Source organism: Mandrillus leucophaeus, unplaced genomic scaffold, assembly GCF_000951045.1.
Source record: "Mandrillus leucophaeus isolate KB7577 unplaced genomic scaffold, Mleu.le_1.0 Scaffold1656, whole genome shotgun sequence".
In the NCBI taxonomy this organism is placed as follows: Eukaryota; Metazoa; Chordata; class Mammalia; order Primates; family Cercopithecidae; genus Mandrillus; species Mandrillus leucophaeus.
Genome location: NW_012101650.1, coordinates 33,072 through 41,773, shown reverse-complemented (window position 1 = coordinate 41,773; position 8,702 = coordinate 33,072). Strand labels below are relative to the sequence as shown.

General features: G+C 38.6%; 1 long non-coding RNA gene across 1 annotated transcript in view; it reads left to right on the top strand.

Moving 5' to 3' along the window:
* Positions 1–2,636: 2,636 nt before the first annotated feature.
* The window catches only part of LOC105536927, an 8,779-nt gene continuing 2,713 nt past the window's right edge, over positions 2,637–8,702 (top strand). Inside the window, exons 1-2 of the long non-coding RNA XR_001005642.1 lie at positions 2,637–2,742; positions 2,875–2,985. This is a non-coding gene — a long non-coding RNA (uncharacterized LOC105536927). The remainder of the gene's footprint in view (positions 2,743–2,874; positions 2,986–8,702) is intronic.

Genomic DNA, 8,702 nt, shown 5'->3' with positions numbered 1-8,702 from the left:
CTCTTATATATATATTTACATATATATTTATATATATACTTAAATGTGTATATATGTATTTTATTTAAATATGCATATATATGTAAATATAAAACATACACCTATGTTTTACCCAAAATGTCATAATTTAAACTTGTCAGCAATGTGAAAATTATTAAGATAATATTTATATACTGTTATTTATATTGACTTCAAAACCTGAATGCTTTTTAAATTTATGATACACTTCAATTCAAACTAGCCCCAATTCAATTGTTCAATCACTGCATGACTTTTTCTCCACATAAGTCATCATGGAGACTTCCCAGCTGCAGAAGACGGTAGGGGATTTGAGGTCAGCCATTGAAAGCTCCCTGAGAACTGATCATTCTTGTCTTAGAGATGAAGCGGTAAATTAGGAAATAATTTTATTATTTTTCATCAGCACAAAAGGGCAGATGGTTGGGTAGCATGATGAAATAATTCCAGTGATCATCTCCAGCCTTGGGTTTTTCTCAGATTTATAAAAGAAATAAAGGGTGATGAAGTTGTTTGAGTAATAAAAGCACACAAAGCAACTGAGCAGCAGAAGGATGGTATGGGTGGCTCTGTGTTCACGAGATGGCTGGGAAGAGAGGCTGGGGCTGTGCAGACGCTGGGCTGGTGTCTGCAGAGCAGACTCGCCATGTCGATGCTGGTCCAGACCATGAAGAACACGAACAGGACATTGTGAATCACCATGACATTGATAAATGATCCTTGCGGGAGTTTTATCTGTTTAGATCATGGATGTACGTCAAACCCATTAAATAGTACCAAGAATAAGGAACATGTGCAAAATATATTTGTGGAATGAATAAAAGAAGTCCCATAGAGCAGTTCAGTTTAACAGAAATATAATCCAAGCTCCAAATGCATATTAAATTCTTGTATGTATGGCCTAGTTTGACAATAATCTTGTGAATATCCAGGACCAACACTGGTGAAACTGGTATTGGCTTCTGTGGTTTCAATGATGTGAACATGGATTAGCATGTTGGTGAGCCAGAGGGAAATGAAAAAGGGAATAAGTCTCAAGGCTGATATTCGGATCACACAATAGTTTACCAAACTCGTTACCAATATCGTAACGAGACATTCACACCACAAACCAGGAGAAAACGTTGGTGTTTTCACACAGTATAACTTTCTGCAAGACATTGAAACAAGACTGTATATCATAACGAGACTTTCATCTCACTTAATTCAACCTTTTCTACTTGGCAGAATAGTGGTATAATTCAAATTTTATGATCAATTCCTTCTGCTTATAACTTAACAGAACCCAACCTACAAAATTCTTTAGTATCCATTGGTTAAATAAGAAATTGTCTGTGCTGTTGCTAATATGACATGCTATACCTGGACAAACTCCTCTGAGAAAAGTTGAGGCCCCTATACACAACATAAGAACACAGGCCACATGGTTACCCCAGGACTCACCTAATTCCCTACTGTCTTGAATAACTGTTTGAGTTCTTCAATTAGTTGTCTTTAAACCTAGGTTTATGGCTCAAAACCATATGCAAACTGAAAATCTCATATTACTCTTAATTTGTATTTCTTCTTACTTTGTATTTCTCCTTTTTAAACTTTGTATCTGTTACTTGTTAAATTTTTTCAGAGGCGCAGCTCCTACCAAGATAATACTGAACCAGCACTTTAAAATGATAGCAAAAGATTGTAGAACAGACAAAATTGAACTTATTAATGGACTCCAGGGAGACTTAGCCTGAGAGTCGCACCCTTCAAATCTCATTTGTTGCTCAAATGCTTTTGACATCGATTCCTAGTCACCAATCACTCCCCAGAAGATGAGACGAGACCAGCAAACTGGGACAGGTCCATCCTGGCATCAAGGGACATCAAATCTTAATTACAGAATGATTGATCAATGATGCTTCCAGAGAAAGTTCTTGATCACAAGGGGAAATCTGAAAGTTGTCAGAACAAAATGGAGTCACTCATGTTAAGATAACCCTGACAAATAGAGCCAGGAAGGCCATGAAGAGAGGGGTCTTATCCTTGTATGCCTGAAAATGAAAAAGACTACAAAACCCACAACCTTGCATAAAGGTCTTCACAACCTTAAACAAAAAATGTTTCTGCAAGGAACACTGCCCAGCAATTGCCTGTCCAACCTTGGACTAATGTCACCTTTGTGACTGATCTTGGTAGCCAAGGAAAATTCTGTCAAAACAATATGCAATCCTCCCCATTTCTGTCTTCCTTTATCTCCCTGAATATACTCATAGTTTAATATGGCATGTCTATTCCCAATTGCAATGCTCCATTCTCAAATAAACACTGTTACCTTTAGGAAGCTTTCATATGTTTGTTATTTAGGTTAACACTTCTAAAAATTAAAGTATTACAGTTACAATGTAAAATTATTAGTATTAACAAGATAGACATTGGTATAAAATTATTATTACAGAAATTAAGACAAATTGTGTATGAGAGAGATTATTAAGACTGTCCCAGCCAAGTCACTGAAGTCATAAATTTAAGCTACGACAAAATTTATTTTGTTTGTTTTGTTTTTAACAAGGGGAGGGCGCTATTTCCCTTTCTGACAGCCTCACATGAACTTCCGGAACCCTTTGGAGTACTGCTTTCTTCCTAAGTGACCAAGAGGAACAGAACACAGAGCAGCCTGGCAGTGTCCAAGTCACAAGCCGCTGCTCCTCCTTCCTGTACCCTGGGGCTCGTGAAACTCACCGGGTAAGCGCTCCTGAAAAAAGCGCTCCTGAAAAGCAGCAGGTGGTGACTTTAGGGGAGGACAGGCCAAATGGGAGAATCCCCTTAGGATCCGGTTTCTCCAGTTCTCAAGTTCTTTTGAAATAATGCTCGTAGAGAAGGAGGGTTTTCTGAGAATTGAGGGAAATAAACTCTCAGGACTTCCGGTCGCCATGATGGTTGTGGGCAATCAACAGGGTCGCTGCAAGCATCGGGGGCATCTTTAATGTGGGCAGGAAAAAAACACGATTCCTTACTTCCGCAGCGTTTATAATATCCTTGCCCATTATTTAAAATAAAATATATATGACATAAGTAATAATATATTTTAAATAAAATTGAAGCAATGTATGAAATTTCTCTGTAATTCATCCAGCCACTCTCGGATGTTACCACTGCCCAGAAACCTCTTAACCCCCACCCCCGCGTGATTTATGTATTTGGTTTGTATTTTCAATATTATTTTCTGTAATATTTAAACCTTATATTTGCTTGGTGTCATGCTGTACAGTGTCATGCAATTTGATTTTTAATCAATATTACTTTTTTTTTTTTTTGTGATGGAGTCTCTGCTCTGTCACCCAGGCTGGAGTGCAATGGTGCGATCATTGCAACCTCCGCATCCCGGGTTCAAGCGATTCTCCTGCCTCAGCCTCCCGAGTAGCTGGGGTTACAGGTGCCATCTACTGCACCGGACTAATTTTTGTATTTTTAGTAGGATGGGGTGTCACCGTTTTGGCCAGTCTGGCATGGAACTCCTGATCTCAGGTGATCCGTCCGCCTCAGCCTCCCAAAGTGCTGGAATTACAGGTGTGAGCCACCGTGCCCAGCCCAATATTACACTTTAAATGTTTATCCACGTTTACATGTAGTTTTAATAATTTATGTTAACTGCACTACAGTATTAATGCAGTGATGATATTATAATCAATGTATCCATTCTTTGATGATGGACATTCAGTTTGTTACCCTGTTTTCTGATAGCAAACCATAATACAATGGACTTTTTATATGCATTTTCTTGTCCACACATAATTTCAAGGGTAGGTGTGTCTTGAAGTTGTCTGGATGTAGCCATTTTATTCTCCAAAGCGGCTGTGTTTTTGCTTATCTCCACTACCGGTTTACGAGTTTCCATAACTACACATTCATATTCATACTTGATTTTTTCAGATTTTCTTATTTGCATCAGTATTGTGGGTGAGAATGATATCTGATAGTGGTTGTCATGCACATTCCCCTGATTACTAGTGAATTTTAACATCTTTTCAGGACATTTGTGTTTTATCCTTTTGATTCCTTATTTATATCATTCGTTTATTTCTTTGTTGTTTGTTTCTTTAATATGTTAAGCAATAATTAATTTTATTCCAAAATTTTTAAAATTTTAGGATTTTTTTTTAAGTGACAGGGCTTCACCATGTGGCACAGACTGGTCTCGGACATCTGGGCCCAAGTGATCCTCCTACCTCCGCTTCCAGAGTGGCTGGGGCTACAGGCAATGCATGCAGGCAGGGCTACGCCTTCATGCGTGGCTGGGATTTTTATTAGATGTTCTTAAACATTTCCAGTGTCATATAAAATACATTATTTACTATACAAGAATTTTAGTATTTGAACTTTAAGGAATGTAATTTTGCATTGTTTTCTTGTGAAGATGAATACAGATTTTCGTGGGAGTAAAAAAGACAATTTAAAGTGAAGAGTATTTGGTTTTCTTGAAATAATTTGATTTCTAAAATAAAAGTAAACAATCTAAACTTTTTAAATGCAATATGAAAATGTTTTCAATTGAAATTGTGATAGTAACATTTGATGAGTGGTAACTGAATTTTAATTGAAATTTCAATTGAATGTGTATCAAGTGATAAAAATCATGTGTATTTTAATTTTAATTTTAAAATTTAAAATTTAGTGTAATTTTAATTTGGTTTGTATGACGTCCAGACAAATGAAAGTATTATATATATGTACATATGTATAATAACATAGTGTCATGAAAGTACTATATATGTAAATGAAATTTTCCATGTGAAAAATTTAGGTGGAGGTTTTTAAACTGTTTATTTACTTTATAAAGAGTAATAAATTCACATAGTCGGCTGCCCAAGCACAGTTGAATATGTCCTGTAGTATTACTTTATGTGTGTATATATATATATCCAGAGTTTATGCATATACAAATTTTTGCTTTTTTGTTGAGTAGGTTTACACACTGTTATTTACTATGCCTTTTTTTCCATTAACAATAGGTCTTAGTGATAATCAGTATCAGTTTTTAGAGATCTTTGACATTCTTTTAAAATTGCATATTGTTTCATCATTGGATGTATCATGATGTCTTTATTTATTCCCTTACTAAAAAACATTTGAGTCACTTCAAGTTTGATTTTATTTTATTTGAGTTTTTATTTTTGAGACGGACTCTTGCTGTGTCACCCAGGCTGGAGTGCAGTGGCACCATCTCGGCTCACTGCAACCTCTGCCTCCCGCGTTCAAGCAGTTCTCCTGCCTCAGCCTCCTAAGTAGCTGAAATTATAAGCCCGCACCACCATGCCTGGGTAATTTTTGTATTTTTAGTAGAGACAGGGTTTCACCATGTTGGCCAGGCTGGTCTCGAACTCCTGACTTCAAGTGATCTGCCTGACTTGGCCTCCCAAGGTGCTGAGATTACAGGAGTGAGCCACAGCACCTGGCTGTGAAGGGGGGCTGCCCCTCTACACCTGTGGGTATTTCTCTTCAGGTGGGACAAGAGACTGAGAAAAGAAATAAGACACAGAGACAAAGTATAGAGAAAGAACAGTGGGCCCAGGGGACGGACACACTCTGCATGCGAGGACCTGCAGAGACGCTGGTCTCTGAGTTCCCTCAGTATTTATTGATCATTATTTTTACTATCTTGGGGAGGGGAGTGTAGCAGGGCAACAGGTAGGGAGAAGGTCAGCAGGGAAACATTCGAGCAAAGGAATCTGTATCATGAATAAGTTCAAGGAAAGGTGCTGTGCCTGGATGTGCACGTAGGCTAGATTTACGTTTCACTTTACACAAACATCTCAGTGTAGCAAAGAGCAACAGAGCAGTATTGCTGCCAGCGTATCTCACCTCCAGCCACAGGGCAGTTTTCTTCTATCTCAGAATAGAACGAATGGGAATGGTCAGCTTTACATCGAGACATTCCATTCCCAGGGAGGAGCAAGAGACCGAAGCCTTCCTCTCATCTCAACTGCAAAGAGGCCTCCCTCTTTCACTCCTCCTCCTCCGCACAGACCCTTTAGGGGTGTCGGGCTGGGGGATGGTAAGGTCTTTCCTTTCCAACGAGGCCATATCTCAGGCTGTCTCAGTGCGGGGAGACCTTGGACAATACCCAGGCTTTCTTGGGCAGAGGTCCCTGCAGCCTTCTGCAGTGCACGGTGTCCCTCGTTAATCGAGAACGGAGAATGGCGATGACTTTTACCAGGCATACTGCCTGCAAACATATTGTTAACAAGGCACATCCTGCACAGCCCTAAATCCATTAAACTTTGATTCATCACAGCACATGTTTCTGTGAGCACAGGGTTGGGGCTAAAGGTACAGGTTAACAGCATCTCAAAGCAGAAACGATTTTTCTTAGTACAGATAAAAATGGAGTTTTTTACGTCTTCCTTTTCTACACAGACACAGTAACAATCTGATCTCTCTTTCTTTTCCCAACACACACGTTTCTAGAGCAATGGTTTTTTGTTTTTTTAAATTATTGATTTCCTGTTTCATGTATCAGAATAGCTCTTTTACTCTGCTATGCTCTATTTGTCTATCTGTTTGTCAGTCTATCCATCTAGAAGTAAATACAGGCATATGTGGGCAGAGTTCAGTATCCATGCATGGATTCCCTACGTCTTTCCACTGAGAGACTAGGACAATGATACCTTAGTAGCCATAAACACACATAGTTCCCAGAAACAAGGTTCCTAAAGACTGTTTAGTTCCCGTAAATACCCTTAGTTCCTAGAAACCAAGATTTCGAAATACTGTTTTTGAATACAAGGGAGCCAAGGTGAAGTGTTGACTTCCAGGGCTGGGGCAGGAATATACAAGATAAAATTGGAACAAACTGTGACACCAGAACATAAAGAAATACTCCAAAAAGGCTGGGGCATGTTAAGTGAACACAGAAGACAAATGTGCATGACCTCAACCTAATCATGAGAAAATGTCAGAGAAATCCAAATGGATAAACATTCTGTAAAATAATTGACCACGCTCAGCAAAAGTGTTACAATCACAAAAGACAACGAAAAAGTAAGAAACTGTCACAGACCGGAGGAATCTAAGGACCGGTAACAACTAAGTGCAATGTGAGATCCTCGATTAGATCTTGGAGAACACAGAGGATGTTAAGAGAAATATTGACAAAATTCAAATAAGGTCTGCACGTTAGGTAATGGTACGACATGCTAACACCAATTTCCTGGTTGGATAATTGTATTATATATACTATTATATATACAATTATTATATTACAATTACATATACAATTTTACATTATATGTAATACAATAAATGTATATATGCAATTACTGAGCTATAATATAATATATATACGATACAATATATAATAAAATAAATGTATATATACAATTATATATAACAATTATATATAATACAATTATATATATAGCTAATATCAGGATAAGCTGGTTGAGGAGTTATGTCAGCCTTTGCTATGTTTGCATGTTTAAAATTATTTTAACATAAAAAAATTATATGGGTTGTGTAGCTGTTTTGTAAAGTTTAACTCCAGGCTCCATAGTTTCTATTTTAATGGGTGCATTTTCTTCTTTCATGGAATTGGGATAGTCTGTTATATTAAGAAGCTATTCATTTTTGTATATTAAGATTCTTCTGACCATGTGCAGTTGCTCACGCCTGTAATCCCAACAGTGGCTGGATCTCAGCTCACTGCAAACTCCGCCTCCTGGGTTTACGCCACTCTCCTGCCTCAGCCTCCCGAGTAGCTGGGACTACAGGCGCCCGCCACCTCGCCCAGCTAGTTTTTTTGTATTTTTTAGTAGAGACGGGGTTTCACCGTGTTAGCCAGGATGGTCTCGATCTCCTGACCTCGTGATCCGCCCATCTCGGCCTCCCAAAGTACTGGGATTACAGGCTTGAGCCACCGCGCCCGGCCCATACTATGCCTGCTTTTTAAAATGAACTATTTGTATCCAAGGAATGCCGCGTAATTTTAATAAATCAACTTGTGTTTAACACTCAGGATCATACAGCACTCCACTGTCTCACCATCCTCTCTCTGCAATATTGTTTCAAGCATCTTTAAACACACAAGTAGGTTTACAATTTCCAGTTGCAGGGAACTAGTGGGGGCACCTCTTAATCACCCACAAGTTGATCTTATCCATAGATCAAGTCTTAATACCATCTTGGAACAAAGCCCTACGATTGTGTTTGTGCAATTACAGTGTGTCCAGCATAGTGTGGCCTCAGAGTCTGTGCTGTTTATTTAAGATGCTGAAGAAAAATATGTGACCGGATCAGTTTCCATACTGAGTTGAGCTCTTCACAATTACTATTAGAGATTTACAAATCAAAACATGAATTCTAGGCAGATACATCAGGCTCTTGCTGCTCGAGTGACAATGCACCTAATTATGTCAGTAGAGAAAGCTAGAGAGGGTATATTTGTATATTATATCACCACATATAACAAACCATAATTCTAACTCTGCTACTGAGCAATGCAAAACCAACTCCAATTAGCACCATATTAAGACGAACAGAAAAGCTGCTCAATGAAAATCACAATTTCTTTCTTTTTTTTTTTTTTTTGAGACGGAGTCTCGCTCAGTCGCCCAGGCTGGAGTGCAGTGGCCCGATCTCGGCTCACTGCAAACTCTGCCTCCCAGGTTCACGCCATTCTCCTGCCTCAGCCTCCCAAGTAGCTGGGA